The sequence below is a fragment of the Mustela lutreola genome, chromosome 4, assembly GCF_030435805.1.
Source record: "Mustela lutreola isolate mMusLut2 chromosome 4, mMusLut2.pri, whole genome shotgun sequence".
NCBI classification, from domain to species: domain Eukaryota; kingdom Metazoa; phylum Chordata; class Mammalia; order Carnivora; family Mustelidae; genus Mustela; species Mustela lutreola.
In genome coordinates, this window is record NC_081293.1 from 163,377,436 (window position 1) to 163,396,028 (window position 18,593).

Below are 18,593 nucleotides of genomic sequence, written 5' to 3' on the forward strand. Positions count from 1 at the left end.
TCCATTTGTGTACAGTGCTATCAATGAATTATGTATTGTCATCAGAAGTTATACATACAGTTGGACAGTACAGTTGTTGCACATTGTGAGCAAAGCCTAGAATAGAGTGTTGCTCATAGCTAACACCAATTTGTAGTCACTTGAACCTAGTGGTAGAAAGGCAACACTCACTGGATAAGGCAATACTCACTGGATATGCCAATTTTCTGATCATGGGAAGTTTGTCTCTTAGTATTTTCAAGCAACTGTTTTGATAGCAAAAGACAGTAGAGGTTTTCACTAACTTTCCTTCTGCCTAACACACTCTTTTCTTTTCTTTTTTAATTATTTGACAGAGAGAGAGATCACAAATAGGCAGAAAGGCAGGCAGAGAGAGGAGGAAGCAGGCTCCCTTCTAAGCAGAGAGCCTGATGTAGGACTTGATCCCAGAACCCTGGGATTGTGACCCAAGGTGACAGCAGAGGCTTAACCCACTGAGCCACCCAAGTGCCCCCTAACACAATCTTAACATCTGGTAAGCCAGTCCCATGTTTCTAGCTCAATTTCCTCAAAATCCCATTGGAAAAACTCTTTTCCATATTCTGCCCCTTTAAACAAAGACTTTGCTACTTTAAACAAAAGATTTTGATACTTTAAACAAAGGATATCTAGACAGCCATCCTGAAACTAACCCTCATGATTTCATCCTTTTCTTCTCTTTGTCGAAAATGTCTGTCATTGCAAATCCTGAGACTGAGAGAAACTTCTGCTTTCAGTGCCAATTGGAGTTAACTAACACAGAGACTGGGTTGTTGAATCAGATTCTCGTGGTTGGAAATCTTACCCGACATCAAACAGCTTTAATCATTTCAAGGATACAAATACTTGAGAAAAAAAGATAGAAGGGTCCTGGTCTACCAGTGGTGCTCTCTAGATTCTTTCTTGATGCTCGAGAGTACATTTGGGGCTAGATTTAATATACGGAGTCTCTAATCTTCTTAGGGAGAAATTTAACTTTAGAAAAATACAGAACAGGTTAATGAAAGTGAAAATAAAATTATTTAGTTAAAAAATGAAGTATGATGTTGGTATATAATATACTTTCTAATATACAGAAAATACCAATTTTATGAGATCTATTTTATATGCTATTTATATCAGCATTTGAAAGCTAGTTTGATTTCCTGCAAAACTGAAGTACAGAGGAGTCTTTTTGAATGACCACTGGGAAGGAATCACATTCAATTCTGTATTTTGTATATGACTTTATTTGAAAATAGCACTGTTACGATAACAAAACTTCCAAAAGATTGCAGATTTACCCATGGTAAAGTATAATGAAAGCTCAATGCTCATGAGAAAAACAAGTTTTCACTAAATAGATTTTAGATCATTTGGTTTAGAACTACAGCTTATGATACTGAGATGTGTGTGTATGTATGTATGAGCAACTCTTACACTCAGGGCCTTTTTATTAGATAAATAATCTTCATATAAAAATGTTGCAGTGATATATCACTTATCTTAGGTGCATTCGACAAATGAGCAACTTGTATGTTCCACATGAGACCTTTAAATGCTTCAAAACATTTCATAAACCCTAGAAGGGCTGGTAACCAGGGAAAATGAAAGATATTTTGATATTAGGAAGGCCGTCGAGAGAGTGATTCAAATGTTTACTGTTTCATCTTAAAGGGAAAAGAACTGGCTGCTTCAGGACTGATAAACAGCAGTCCCTTAAATAGCAGATCATAAAGATCAGGTCATTTTCTATCGTTCTCTCAAGAGCCTTGCCTCCCTACTTCAGTCCAACTATGAGATCATGTTTTGAAAGAGAAGGCAATGAAGGCTGCATGCAGTTTCTACTGATTAAGGTTATCGTAACATTTTTGGAGGGCTTTCTAATGCTTTAATTTTAAATCTGTATGCTTTAAAATGTATTATCCCTTAAATAGATGTCATTTATTTAAAAGGCCCCAAAATCTATTTATTAAATTAATAAATTGTTATTTATTATTATTCATTATCTACATCTCTTGCTGATTTAATTCAATATGGAGCTCTGTGATATGGTTCAAGGAATAATTTTCCTGCCACCCAAAATGAGTTTGGGTTCCATATCAGTTTACAAGGACTGTCATAACAAAGTACCACCAAGTGGGTGGGTTACACAATAGAAATTTGTTTTGTTATACTTCCGAAGGCCAGAAGTCTGAGATCAAGATATCAGTAAGGTTAATTTCTTGCAAAACCTCTCTGACTTGAAAATAAACTAAATTCTCCTTGTGTCTTCACATGGTCTTCCCTATGTGTGCGTCAGTGTTTAATCTCTTTCTGAGGACAGTGGTCATATTGGATTCAGGCCTACACATCGAGCTCATTTTACCATAATTACCTCTGTAAAGGTCCTATCTCCAAATATAGATACATTCTGAGGTACTAGCAGGGTATGGATTTGAGGAGACACCACTCAGTCCCAAAAAGGTCCCTGTGCTAATTCAGTGGTGTTCAGCAGCCTATGAGTCTCTTGATTTCTGTATTTAAAATTACATGAGCTTATGGGATTGATGTCTTCATCCATGGTGAAGTAAATTATTTTATCATTAAATGTTGTACTGCTAGGGTTGTTCACAGAAACAGAATCAATAGGATGTGTATGTATGTGTAAATAGATATAGATGTATTATAGCTAAAGATAGATAGATATTTATTTTAAGGAATTGACTCATGATTATGGACACTGGCAGATCTGAAGAGTGCATGATGGGCCAACAGACTAGAGACCTGGGAAGAACCAATGTTGCAATTCAGATCCAAAGGCTTTCTGTTGCAGAATTCCCTCTTGCTCAGAGGAGATCAGTCTTTTGTCTTATTGAGACCTGTATCTGACTAGATGAAGCTCATCCTAATTATAGAGGGAAACCTACTTTACTCCAAGTTCACTGATTTAGATGTTAATCTCATCCAAAATAACTTCACTAAAACATCTGGGATAAAGTTTGATAAAATACCTGGCACAATTATTTAACCGAGTTGACACATAAAATCAATCATCACAAATACATCAGAATAGGAGCTAATATTTATTAATCCACTACAATATAGTAAACAACTATGCTAAGCAGGCAAGATAGGTGGGTTAGTTGGTTGGTTTGTTTGTTTTTATCAGTAGAGATTCCAGACTCTTAAAATCACAGTACAGTCACACCATCCTTCCTGTAATACCGATTTCCTACCAAGGCTTATCTGAAGAAACATAACTTTTATATTAAAATAGAAGTGGCTCTATAATAGAGTGCACTGCAGTGTACATAAGTGTTTTAGCAAGCTTACAAAGCCATGAGACCTGTGGTTTAGTCTTGTAGCAGTGTCTCAAATTCACAGCTCTTAATACAACATTATGACATTAATTCAACATTGCTCCTTGAGCTACGTTTGCTCCTTTCTAGTCCTTTAGCATCTGAAAACTCTAGAGAGTTGCAGACTCAAAGAATCATTTTGTTCATGCCACTATGTCTTCATTATCTCTACCTCTGTCAGCTCTTTCATGTCATTCAAAGTTATGCATAATATGCTTCATACAGTATTTTACACTTCATTGTGCAGTTCCCTAAATGTAATGACATAGTATTTCTTTGTTTTGATTGTTTTTCAAGTAAAATGTTCCTCATAGGTATTTTATATTTATAAAATCTTTTATTCCTTATAGATCAGGGGAGGTAATCAAAAAGAAAATAGCGAAGATAAAAGCTGATAACTCCCATTAACTAATAATTTGTTATTCAATATTGATGTAAAAATTTTAAAACTTTAAAGAAATTTTGTATCTTGAATTCATTTTAACTCTCCTTTCAGAGGTCCATTTCCTCTCTTTTACCTTCAGGGGGACCATAGTGGAAAAGTTGGGAGGTTGAACAGTTTATTCTTCACAAGTATCAGTAGAGAAAGTCATATATATTCTCATTTTGCAAAGGAGAACACTAAGTAGTTTTGAAATTTATCCAGTTCTATGTTATTGATAATGCAGCCAAAGTTGAACTCAAATCAGACGTTTCAGATACTGTTTTTGTTTTGTTTTGTCGAACTCTCTATTTGTCAAATCCTATTGGGAGACACAATGAACCTTAAAAAGGAAAAAAATAAACCTATGTATCATCTTAATTTTCTTCTTATTTCAAATAGAAATTACTTGTTTCTGTTTTTTAATGTGTGTGTGTGCATGTGCGCACGTGTGTGTGTGTGTAGCAAGAGAGGTGGAAAGAAATGATAAATAGAAAATTTCACTATGAAAGCATCTCTGTAGTTTTACTGAAATAAAAGTATGTATTGGGGATGTCAAGAAGAAGAGCCAAACTATTTTCTAAACTGAAAGCCAATAAAATTATAATCAGAGTGGAAAATTGAAGGAACACCTCAATGTTTCATTGTTCATAAATGGGAATATTTGAAATTTTTATTATAAACTAGAATTGTTACTCATTTTTTGTTACATTAAGTAGTATTTTATAAATTCAAGCCATATAATTAATTCAATAACCTTGTGATAATCTTTTAAAAAAATTTTTTTAAATTTTATTTTATTTCAGTGTTCCAAAATTCATTATTTATGCACCACACCCAGTGCTCCATGCAATACGTGTAATAATCTTTTTAATGAATTGAAGCTATTTAATGTTTTGTATTCCACCACTAAGTCGAGAATTTAAATTAACAGAAGACAAGACATAGGTGCGGTTCAGATGATGAGAGATATCTAAGATAAGGAAGCAAAAAAATTCATCTAGTCTTATAACTTATGTATTAAGCTTTTAGTTTCCTTGTCAGAAATATGTTTTTGTTAGCACATGAATATTAAGGAACATTGGGAAATCAATAATAATGATTTTTAAAATCCATCTGTTGCAGAAATACTGCATGACACTAAACACAAATAAAGGCTGAAAGTTTCAAGCAAAATGATTCTGTCAGGACTTTGGCACAATTATTATAAATATCTCAAAGTTGTTAGTTTAACTGAATAGTAAATGGTATGGCATCTTATATTTGCCAAGATTGAGTGATAACTTTTAGTTTCCAATTAAAAAGTATTTTTTATGATATAAGAAAATACTTGCCAAACTACCTATCCATAATTCAAAGAATTGGCAAAGCAGCAATGTGGTTTGGGATGTTTACATGGTTCTCTGTCCATTCACAAATTCATGAAGTTCCTTAAGTCATAGCACATTCTCAGAGCTTACTTGCTGAGTGATTATAGGGAGATGTGTCTACAGATGTATCATAGAACAAAATAGCTCTAAGGAATTATTCAGGGTTAAATCATTCTGTATTGACATATTTTATGAAGACCACAAGTACACTTGTGTCATGTTTTAGAGCAAAGGTTATCGAGTGTTTGGCCTATGTTAGTTCATTTGTCAATAACATTAGAATCCTCAACCTCACTTAAGCTTTCAACTCTCCTAGTGCTTCAGTGTCACCACAGATTTTGATTACAGATAACTCCCTGCTGCTTCAGTCTCCTGCAGTGGGAGGCGTTGAGGAGCCTCCTAAGAGAGTTTGACATTTCTAGGTCTACTTAATCACTTTGAACTACATCTTCTCCAATTAAAGCATCTATATTTTAATTTCTTTATTTCTTCTAAGAGTTATCTTGGAAGTGCAACCATCCTTACTATCCAGGTTCCCTTCAATCATTGTCACAAGTCTCTCTTTTATTGTCCGTCATTATATGAACATTATCACTGGCCTTCCTTCTCATCTAACTTTCTTCCCTCACCCTCAAATTCTTTTAGGGTTCTCTTTGGACCTATGATTTTTCAATGTGCCTATTTCTTAAATTCTTTCTTTCTTTTTTTTTTTTTTTTTTAAGATTTTATTTATTTATTTATTTATTTATTTTAGAGATAGATAGAGAGAGAGCATAAGGAAGGGGAGCAGCAAGCAGAGGGAGAAGCAGACTCCTTGAGGAGCAGGGAACCTGATGCAGGGCTTCATCCCACCACCCTGGGATCATGACCCAAGCCAAAGGCAGTCACTTGACCAACCGAGCCATCCAGGCATCCCTTTTAAACTATTTCTATTAATATTCTCTTTATCCGTATGCTATAGTTTAAGTTTTGCTCTACTCTCAAGATACTGCTCCCCTGAAATTATTCCTCCCCTGCATTTATCTCAAGGCGTATTTGGGTTGGTTTGTTTTTCACTCACAGCACAATTACTCCAGTGCATAATTTGGTGGTAATGAAATATCTTTGTTCTTCATTACTGCTTTTAAGTAATTTTTACTCCATACCTTAAAAATCCCAGCTCTTTGCCCATATCAGATAAAGGGCTAGTGTCCAAAATCTATAAAGAGCTTAGCAAACTCAACACCCAAAGAACAAATAATCCAATCAAGAAATGGACAGAGGACATGAACAGACATTTCTGCAAAGAAGACATCCAGATGGCCAACAGACACATGAAAAAGTGCTCCACATCACTCGGCATCAGGGAAATACAAATTAAAACCACAATGCAATATCACCTCACACCAGTCAGAATGGCTAAAATTAACAAGTCAGGAAACGACAGATGCTGGCGAGGATGTGGAGAAAGGGAACCCTCCTGGTGGGAATGCAAGCTGGTCCAACCACTCTGGAAAACAGCATGGAGGTTCCTCAAAATGCTGAAAATAGAACTGCCCTATGACCCAGCAATTGCACTACTGGGTATTTACCCTAAAGACACAAACGTAGTGATCCGAAGGGGCACGTGCACCCGAATGTTTATAGCAGCAGTGTCTACAATAGCCAAACTATGGAAATTACCTAGATGTCCATCAACAGATGAATGGATCAAGAAGATGTGGTATATATACACAATGGAATATTATGCAGCCATCAAAAGAAATGAAATCTTGCCGTTTGCGACAACATGGATGGAACTAGAGCGTATCATGCTTAGCGAAATAAGTCAAGTGGAGAAAGACAACTATCATATGATCTCCCTGATATGAGGAAGAGGAGGTGTAACGGGGGGGTTAATGGGGTAGGAGAAGAATCAATGAAACAAGATGGGATTGGGAGGGAGACAAACCATAAGTGACTCTTAATCTCACAAAACAAACTGAGGGTTGCTGGGGGGAGGGGGTTGGGGGAAGGAGGGTGGGGTTATGGACATTGGGGAGGGTATGTGCTTTGGTGAGTGCTGTGAAGTGTGTAAACCTGGTGATTCACAGACCTGTACCCCTGGGGATAAAAATATATGTTTATAAAAATTAAAAATAAATTAAAAAAATAAAAACATGAAAAAAAAATCCCAGCTCTTCTAAAAAAGAATATATTCAAAATTTTCCTCTTATTATCCCTCCTTGTTGCTATCATTTGAGCAAGTGTCTTCCTGATGACTCCCTCCCTGCAGGAGTTCTCTAGAGAAACAGAACCAATAGAGATTTATTATAAGGAACTGGCTCATTTGTTTATTTAAAAAGACTGAGAAGTCTCAAGATCTGCAGAAGAAACCTGGAGACCCCCAGTCTGATGGTGTAGTTCTACTTTGAGTCCAAAGACAGGAAAATACCAATGTTCTGTCTCAAGTACTTAGGCCAGAGGTATTCCCTCTTAGCTTTTGTGTCCTGTTCAGGTCTTCCATTGAGTAGATGAGTCCCACCCACAAAAGGGAGGACATTCTTTATTACTCAGTCTACCAATTCAAATATTAATTTTATCCAGAAATATTCTCACTGATATTGAGAATAATATTTGACCAAATGTCTGGATAACTCATGGCACAGTGAAGTTGCTATGTAAAATTAACTGTCACAGTCACCTAACCAAACGTTTTAGCTCTGGCTCAGTCTTTTTCTGACATTTTCTTGTCATCATTCTAGGTGATTATTCCAGGTGATCACTTTTCCACCAGCATACATACATTGCTAACCTCCTAGCTTCTTATTTACTTAATCTCTTTAAGCATAATTTTCTTTCCATCCATTGCACTTTAACGCTCCCTGGCCATGTTGATACCTTAATCCTGAGAATTAGATTTCTGTATTCAGATCTTACGCAGTAGGCAGTGCTGCTCAGACTTTGATGTGTATAATAATTACCTGGGGGGCTATTTAAAATGTAGCCCAATTTATTGGTCTGGAGGGGAATCTTAGAGTCTGTGTTTCTAACAAGATCCCAGATGGCACCTGTGCTGCTCCCATGGACCACAGTTAGAGTAGCAGTTTGTTGTATATACTAGTAGCTAATTGATTAAAAAAAACCCCAAACCTCCAGTACTTCAAAAGAAGTTATTTCTTTGTCATGTAACAGTTTAGAGGTGGACAGTCTAGTTTGGAGGGATAGCACTGCCCATTAGGTCATTCAGAGATCCAGGTTTCTCGATGGTATCATTAGCCATTCTTGATAGGTGTCCTGATCCTCAAGATGGGAGCTGGATCTTACATGTCCACCTTGTAGACTTTGGGAATTTAATTTTTGAGGTGGGCGGAATACAGAGTCCAGGAAAGTGGTTTTCTCTTATAGAGATGAACTAGATCTAACACCCATCAATTCTGTAGCCATAGGTAGCCTTAGAGAGAGCACAGACATATAATGTGTAGCTTGGCATTCATGTGCCTAGATGGCATGAATCTGTTGCTACAAGAAAGGAGATAATGATTTGGGGGAACTCTGGGTAGTCTCCACCACTTCATTGTGATGGTTAACTTTATGTGTCGCCATGACTGAGCTACTGATACCCAGATAGCTAGGAACACATTATTTTGGGGTATGTCTGAAAAAATATTTCTGGAAGATATCAGCATTGGGATTAGCAGACCAAGTAAAGAAGATCTGCTTTCACCAATGTGGGCTGGCATCATCCAATCCATTGAAGGCTCTAAAAGAACAAAAGGTGAGAGAAGAGCAATATCTCTCTTCTTTAACTGGGAAACTCCTCTTCTGCTCTAGAACATTGGAGGTCCTTGTTCTTAAACCTTTAGACTCTGGATTTATACCATTGGTTCCCCTCATTTTCAGATATTCAGACTTGGACTGAATTATACCATTAGCTTTCCTGACTCTCCAGGTGGTACTTCTTGGCCTCCATAATGTGTGAACCAATTTCTATAATAAATCTTCTCCTATCTCTGTCTCTTTATCTATGTCTTTTTTTTTTTTAATTTTAAGATTTTATTTATTTATTTGATGGAGACACAACGAGAGAGGGAATACAAGCAGGGGGATTGGGAGAGGGAGAAGCAGGCTTCCCTCCGAACAGGGAGCCTGACATGGAGCTCGATCCCAGAACCCTGGGATCATGTCCTGAGCCAAAGACAGACACTTAAAGACTGACCCACCCAGGCACCCCTCTTTATCTATGTCTATACCTATATCTGTCTGTCTCCTGTTGGTTCTGTTTCCCTCAAGAGCCCTGACTGATACAATTACCAGTAACAATACTGCCTTTGACAACTTGAATCCAACCAGTTTAGCACCTCCCATTTTTCTAGCTAACTTACCATGTTTCCAGTAATTTTCAGACACCCATCCTTGGCCTCCACCACTTCTTCATTATCAATACCAGCCTCCTCTAAGAGTTCCTAAATTTCCTCCCTTATCCATCATGTATTCTAAAATTCAGCATTATAATTGCTTTCTGTAAATGCTCTTGGTGACTTTTTCTTTTCTCCTGCTGTCAATTATCAGTTATCTGGGGGGGGGGGGCAGGGGAAGCAAACCAGGTCATTCAGGGCACAGTTGAAATGTTAACTCATCAGAGAAGTTTTACTTGTTGGCCCAGTCTGAAATAATCCTCCCTGCCATGCATAGCCGATTCCCTAATCCTGCTTTTAATTTTTTCATAACATTTAAAACTCTGCATTATGTTATATATCTGTGCATTTGTTCGTTTTCTGCCTTTTTCATTAGAATTATAGGTGGATGAGATTTTATTCTGTTCATGGGTACTTTTCCATTATAAAAAATTACCTAGCCTGGAATCATGGTTAGTAAATATTTTTGAATGAATTAATAACATTGTGTAAGAAAGGAAGAAAGTGATTTTATTCAGTCAATTCAATTGCATGTTGATGTATAGTGTATATATACATTTACATATATATGTGTCTGTGTCTGTGTATGTCCACTAATACCCACAATCAAAGAAAAATAGGGCTAAGGAGAACCTTGAAAATTACTTTAAACTACTAACGGTACAGTTAAAAAACAAAAAAAAGTTGGATGAGTTTCTCATTGATATTGTTAAATAATACTTCAACTCTGAATGAAAGGTATACTGTTGTTAGACCCTATTTTTTTGTGATAGAAATAGTATAATAAAGATATGAATGTTCTCTTGACTGGAATTCTTCAACCAATATGACATTTAATACTAACCAAAATAAGGAATCAAATTATTAAAACATAAAGTATTTGGTTACCTTGGGATACAATATCAAAAGCAACTCCCAGGAGGCAGGAGTTGAAAAGCAAGGGGCCTGACCAACCACAAGTGCCCCAGGACCAGGGAGACTTCAAGTTTTGCCTCAGTTACCATCATCTGCCCGATCTCAGTTCATTTATCTTAGGAGAGCAAGGATTTTGTGGACAAATGAGTCTGCTGCTACATAGAGATGGGGTTAATAGGTATTGGAGAACTGTGGCTGGTCTCCATTACAGACCTGTCTCCTCCGATGCTTCACTCAAATACCCTAAAAGACTTCAATTCAATATGAAAACCTCATATTGTAATAAGTATTGAAATTTCAAGGGATCCTCTGCTGAGATATACCTTTATTCTCTTAGCTATAGCCACAAAAGTCAACCTACCGATTTATAAGAAGGGAACTCCAAGGTATATTTCAATTTCTTCTCCCACCAACCTAATCAATATGACTTTTGCTGTTCCCTAAGACATGGTCCATCCTTTTGAGACTCCATGCCTTTGCCTGGATTGTTCCCTTTGCGTTGGCTTTCTTCTTTCACTCAACTTCATATTTACTGTTTTTTAAATGTCATCTTTTTACACAGCATCCCCAAGTAATATGATTTGCTTTGTTGTGCTCACTTAGCACTTCTAAATAGACATTGTTTTGTCACTATTTGATTACCATATCTAATTTTCTACCTAGAGCATGAATTTTTAGAGGTAGAAGCATTATCTTACACTTTTTTTTTTTTTGGTAGCAGAGCTCATTATCAAATTCCTTCAGTGGGAGAGCTTTCTTTTCATTTTATAATGAGAAATTAAAGAATTAAAAGTGAAAGTCTATTGATTTAAGTCCTAATACCTGTTTGAGATAGAACCTTGATTGGAACTAATTTATAGTGAAAAATTCTCACTTGGTTTCCAGCATGTCCAATTTATCCTCATTAGGAGATTAAGAGGCTTCTAGGAGCAGAAGGGCATCAAGGCCCAAAAAGAGTGGGGAGAGGGCACAGGAGCATGTACTTTATTATACTGCCATGGGATTATTTTCAGAAATTTGGTTATTCCTGCCAAAAGGATTATTATTCCAGGAGATTTTATAATCAAGGAATTACTCTATAATAGTGATATTGTATTTAAAATAAAGCTTAATAAATTTATCGATTAAAGTTTTAAAAGTGTGGATGCACATAAAAGCAGAAAAAATAATAAAAATTTCCGTAGTTCTACCTCTTAGTCACTGATGTGGTCATTGTTTTTTGTTTTTTGTTTTTCTTTTTAACTTTTAGTATTGCCGAGTTCATATTTAATGTATAAGAATTCCTACTGATAGAACATTGTGAACTAACTTTTGATTTAATTTTGCCAATTTGTTAAGCTGAATATTGCATAACTTTTAATTGCTAGTTATAGAATTTGAATTTTCAACGTATTTTGGTTTGTTTAATTAGATCCTTATGCATACATTATTCCAAATTATCCTGTTTTTTCAAACTTTTGAATAAGTTGCTACAAAATCTTCTGGTAATAAAACTTTAATTATAAATCATCTGAAATTAGAGTATACAAAACAAAAAGACAATTGCTTAGAGTCTAGAAATTAATCTAAATCTGAGCTTCACAGAGAATAAAAGTGAAACCTAAGAAATACATATTACAGTGTGTTTGTAAAGCAAAGAAATTAGAAACTTCACAAGGCAATTATGCATTTCAATAATGGGGGAAAAAAATCTTTACCAGATGCCCGGTGTGTTTTATCTCCCATCTTTCTACACCATTCCAAAGGCTCAGTCAGAACCTCCAACCCAGTGTGTTGATTATAGTGACTCCCACATCCCATTGAGAATCAGAGAACACTTTCTGATTAAACAAGTGAAAACGAAGAGATTCATGATTTCTTATGGTGCCATAAAGGTGAGTATAAAGCAAGAACGTTCTACAACTTAAAAATCTTAGCCATAGTTTGCTAGAGAGTCCCCTATATTTTCACTACAGAACAAAGAGTCTGGGATTTGTATAACTTGTTTAGAAAGGAAGCACTGTCTCCTAATCCCTAATATAATGAATTCTAATTCATTAGAGGGGATCCTTGCAGATCCCCAGAGAAATAAGAACAAAAATCATACCTTAAAATCTAACTTTGGGGGCACCTGGGTGGCTCAGTGGTTTGGGCGTCTGCCTTCGGCTCGGGTCGTGATCTCGGTGTCCTGGGATGGAGCCCCGCGTCAGGCTCTCTGCTCAGTGGGGAGCCTGCCTCTCTGCCTACTGTGATCTCTCTCTCTCTGTGTCAAATAAATAAGTAAATAAATAAAATCTTCAGGAAAAAAATTGAACTTTGGATAGTTCCTAAGCAAGAAACTAACTTCAGAGTCCCAGTTCAAAAACCACACTGGTATTACTATGTTCAAGTGAAACAGCAAAGCTTTGCAAACCATAAAATTTAAGTTTTTCCATGTGTTGATATAAGGGCTCATACCAAAGGTAAAATATATCTCAATTTAATCTTCTGACATTCTAGTTAATATGGGCTATGTGAATAGTAAATTTATTTCACACATAAAAATAAATATACAAATAATTGATTATCCTGGTAGTACACTGATAATTCCTGTAATATTTTTTATGATAGTAACTTTTATGTACCACAATTTTTCTTTTCCCAAGCGAAAAGAATCCAGGACCAGAAATTATGTGCCCATTGCTGAAAAGGTCAAATGTGAACGTACTTATTACATTTTTACAAATAAACCCCAACAGAATGACTAATTAGAATATGTAACCCATGTAGTCTCTTCTTGGAAATCTGGATCATCTGAAATCAGGATATTGCTTTCGATGCTGATGTTATGTGTAGTCCTCAAAGCATTTGATAACTTAACCATTTTCCTGGTACCGATTATATTCTCTGGAAATTATGTATAAAAGAACTAAAGATCTGTGTCACTGGGGGAAGAGGAGATAGATATTTCTTGAATGGAGGGCAGTCTAGGGACTGAGACATATTTGAAGGAATTCCAGGGCAATATACCATAAAAAATGTGATCTTCCTAGCATAAAATAGTGTTGAAAAGGGGGAAGGGCATGAGGCATGGCAGGTGAGGAAAAGGGAGAGAGAATAGGAGAGACTTTTCCTTCTTGCTCTGCCTGTCACCCTGTGGCAAGTTAAGTATTAGGCCAAGCAAAGGGATGTAATTGAAAAGCACCGGGCCAGCAAATGTGAACGTTCTGCACATTAAATGTTGAGAGACCATGCAAAATGGATTGAGGAGAACGTCAACAAGCAGTGTCATGGAAAGATTTGGCAGTTTCTCACTCTCCTTAGAGTACTTCCTTGTGTTCATTTTTCACGGAGGGACATACTATTTCCTTGATAAGGTTGTCTGTTGTTTTGTAACCTTTGTGTAATGTTAGAATGCAAAAGCTGTAAGGCTAACTTGTGTTCTTTACTCATCTGTTGGAAATTTTGTCTTTAGATTAAGATGATGGTATTTCTCCCCTGAACAACCTAGATTACGTTACAAATCATTTTTTTCTGATACAATCCCTATGACACAATAGATCTGTATGGAATTTTTTTCATAATCTTTTCTGTTGCTCATTTCCAACTGAAAGAATATATTTTTAATTTTCAAAGGCAGGACAGTAACAAAACATATGACTTTCCTACAAGGAAGCCATCAATTTCACTGAAATAGAAAGAAAGGATAAAAGCAGACATTAAAGTAAAATTATATAAAATTAAACATGGTGAAATAAACTGAGCATAACTGTAATATTCATGTTTCCTCAAAATTGCTGTGCCTATAAGAAGTCTGTCCATCTGCCTAAGATGCCTTATTTTGCCTATGGTTGGCAAGAAGTCTTTCACAAATCATATATGATTTGTGAATTAAATATATATATATATTTGCGGGGTGCCTGAGTGCCACAGTGGGTCAAAAAATATATATATATTTGCGATATAGTGAAGACCTCCCAGAGTTACTTCATTTGAAAAGTTTTGAGATTCTTGTATTGCTGATTAGAAGGAGAATCTACTATTTTATCAGTTTTCCTCCTTTTCTCTCTGGTAAAATCTCCTTTATGAATAATTGTACATTTCCCTTGCTGTATATTTTTCTGTGTTTCAGTGTGTCACAGACTTATTTTTCATTTCATAGGCAATGATTATGAAACAATGAAAACCTGATTTTGGAAAATATGCAGATGTAATAATCCAAATCAATTTAATATTCATGAATGCCGTATATATGTGTGAATGGATATATGTATGTCTGTATATATGTACATATAGGTTTTATATATAACTATATATTTTAATTTCTATGTATATTTATATTTATGTATTTTAATTTTGTATATTACATTTTACTTTATATAATATATATTTTCCTTTTGTTGACCCAAACATTTTATAGCTGCTTTCAGAATAATGAAAAATAAATTATTTTCATTATTTTTTAGTTAGAGTAAAGTTTTAAATTTTTATTATTAAAAAAATTTTTTATTAACATATAATGTGTTATTTGCCCCAGGACTACAGGTCTGTGAATCATCAGGCTTACACAGTTCACAGCACTCACCATAACACATACCTGCCCCAATGTTCATAACCCAGCCACCCTATCCCTAGACCCCACCCCCCAGCAACCCTCAGTTTGTTTCATGAGATTAAGAGTCTCTTACAGTTTGTCTCCCTCCTGATCCTATCTTGTGTCATTTTTTCCCTCCCTACACCTCATGACCCTTAGCCCTGCCTTTCAAATTCCTCATATCAGAGAGATAATATGATAATTGTTGATCTCTGATTGATTTATTTCACTCAGCATAATACCCTCTAGTTCCATCCACATGATTGCAAATGGCAAGAGTTCATTTTTTGATGGCTGCATAGTACTCCATTTTATACAAATATCACTTCTTCTTTATCCATTCATCTGTTGATGGACATCTAGGTTCTTTCCATAGTTTGGCTATTGTGGACATTGCTGCTATAAATATTCAAGTGCACATGCCCTTTCAGATCACTACATTTGTATTTTCAGTGTAAATAACCCAGAAGTGCGATTGCTGGGTTGTAGAGTAGCTTTATTTTCAACCTTTTGAGGAACTTCCATGCTGTTTTCCACAGTGACAGCACCAGCTTGCATTCCCACCAACAGTGTAGGAGGGTTCCCCTTTCTCTGCATCCTTGCCAACATCTGTCACTTCCTGACTGGTTAATTTTAGCCGTTCTGACTAGTGTGAGATAGTAGCTCACTGTGGTTTTGATTTGTATTTCCCTGATGCTGAGTGATGTTGAGCACTTTTTATGTGTCTGTTGGCCGTTCAGATGTCTTCTAAGAGCGAATTTTTTAAAATATCAAGCTTGTTTCCCAAAATGAACTTCAAGTGGCTTTTTGTTGTTAAAAGAAATAAAAATTACATTTAAGCTATGCCATAAAATCCTTAATAATAGTCTAAGAAATGTACTGTAGGTGGTGTAAATAATCTAAAATAATATTAGGATGTCAGGGTTTGGTCTTGGTTCTGCATTATATTACTTTGGGACTTTGAGTGAGACATTTCACCTCTGCTCTCAGTTTCCTCCTCTGTAAAGACAACAGAAGGTTTAATTAATTTGATCTATGCACCCACTTTCTACGATTCCAGGTGTTCCCTAAAAAAAAAGTCATAGGCCACATATCATAATCTCATTTTGGTTTTTTATATCCTAAAATGACTGTCTTTACTTTTCATGTTGTCCACAGATGTTTAAAATTAACTGTCACATCTGTTTGTGTCCAGTGTAGTATATCGTTCACCTGTGTAGGTGCCCAACAACATCCTGAGGTCATAATTGAATTTTAGTGAATACAGTGGTAATGTTGTCATAAATTACAATATTCTCCTTCCTTTTTCTAGATAGCTTTGCATTGTAGGTGTCAAAATGCAGTTTTAAATTAATATTTCTCTTTTGCTAAAGTACCTCACTTCGGTTAAACTGTATATTTTAGTAATCATATAGACCTTCTAATCATCTGTGAAATACTCACCAGATAGATCCTGGTCTCTTTAAGAAGATGTATGACCTGCAGAAAATCATTGGTCTACCTTATCATGAAAAAGCAGCACTATTAAGGTGAAACCCTGACAAAGGACACTGGACTTAAAATGTGGGAATATTTTAAACTGCACCCACTTTCATCATTCTACTACTTGTTAGGAATGTGGGTGCCTGGCAGGCTCACTTGTTAAGCTTCTGCCTTCTGCTGGGGTCGTGATTCCAGGGTCCTGGTATGGAACCCCACATCAGGCTCCCTGCTCAGAGGGAGGTCTGCTTCTCCCTTTCTCACTCCCCCTGCTTCTATTCCCTCTCCCACTGTATCTCTCTCTGTCCAATAAATAAATAAATAATCTTAAAAAAAAAAAAAGAATGCAGAGTTACAGGGGATTTAGTGCAAGTGTAGCTGTCCCCTAAAATCCCCTTATTTTAATAATTTAAATAACCTACATCTTTAAACTTATTTCTAAGCTGGAGTACTTCTGTAATAATTCAATTCTATAGGGACACCTATGTGGCTTAGTCAAGCATCGGTCTTCAGTTCAGGTCATGATCCTGGGGTCCTTAGATTGAGCCCTGTGTCTGTCTCCCTACTCAGTGGGAGTCTGCTTTCTCCCCTTCCCTCCGGTGCTTCCCCTGCTTATACTCTCTTTCTTTCTCTGTCGAATAAATAAATAAAAATCTTGAAAAATAAATTCAACTCTATAGCATTACTTTTTGTTCTCATTGCTAAATGGAAATTGGTACAGCTAACCACTGTTTCCCATCACATTTTTTTCCATTTTATTTTATTTTATTTCTTTTCAGTGTTCCAAAATTCATCATTTATGCACCATACCCAGTGCTCCCATCACACCTTTGCACATTGTAACAAACTATGACCACTGAAACCAATGGTAAAACTATATAAAGAGCAAAACTTAGATACTCATTTCCCACATATAAATGTTAAATATACCAGAACCAGGGAGTTCAGTTTGATAATATATCTCATCCTTATTTTTAGAATAGGTAAATCATTTTATTTAAAAAACACGGGTACAGGGCACCTGGGTGGCTCAGTGGGTTAAGCCTCTGCCTTCAGCTCAGGTCATGATCTCAGGGTCCTGGGATCAAGGCCAACTTTGGGCTTTCTGCTCAGTGGGGAGCCTGCTCCCTCCTCTCTCTCTCTGCCTGCCTCTCTGCCTACTTGTGATCTCTCTCTGTCAAATAAATAAATAAAAAATCTTAAAAAGAAAAAAAAACAGCAACACTGGTACAATAAAAAATAAGCTAGACTGTGAATATCCCATAATTATGATAGACCTATGTTCAAGCTTTTCACTCTGGAATATGGTCTCTTGGTGAGACATTTGCTTTTATGACTGGGAAATAAAAATTCTATTATGTGGAAATGATATTAAAAATTCATAATGTTCACTAAACATGACTATTAATGAAAACCTTCTGATTCTATGAGAACCTATCAGAAGAGCACTTAATGTAGTTTTCTACATTCTGTAGATGTCTATTTAATTTAGTAATATGCTGTGTCTCACAGGACACATAGGTTTTCTAGAATAGTGGTCTTTAAAATGATGCACACATGACTCAGAGACAGAGCAAAGATGTTCCATAAAGTACAAGAAGAAAATATTACAACTTCTCTTGTACTAGTGTTTATTTAAAATTTCTGCTTTTGGAAATCTTTTTGTATTTTATATTCTTATAAGAGCACTACATTTTATTATTTATAAATAATAAAGCAGAGTAGCCAAAACAAAGACCTTTTAGTAATGGGGTGCACAGTCAACCAATTTAGAGACTGCTGTTGTAGCGAATGGGAGATTAATGACATCCCATTTATAAAGGCTAGCAAGTGAGAAAGAGGCTGTCAATGAGAAGTTCATTGATCTGTTTTCCCATGTCTGCAATAAAGCACATTTACCTGAAATGTCATACTCTAGAAAGAGTGCCAATGCTAAACACACATAAATGCCTACCTTGTACTAAGTAGCTGTATTGATTTGAGAGGCTACATCAAAGCAATTGCCTATGTGTAATTATTGTCTTTCTTCCAAAATGTCTAACCTAGCACAATACAAAGTTTAAATACTTGGTGTGTGTGCTTTTTATTAAATATGTTCAATATTGTTGAACCTTTCTTTCTGTGTTTGATCTATAAACAAAT

General features: G+C 35.9%; 1 pseudogene; it reads left to right on the forward strand.

Moving 5' to 3' along the window:
• The window catches only part of LOC131830203 (V-type proton ATPase subunit E 1-like), a 148,881-nt pseudogene that overhangs the window by 81,226 nt on the left and 49,062 nt on the right, over positions 1 to 18,593 (forward strand).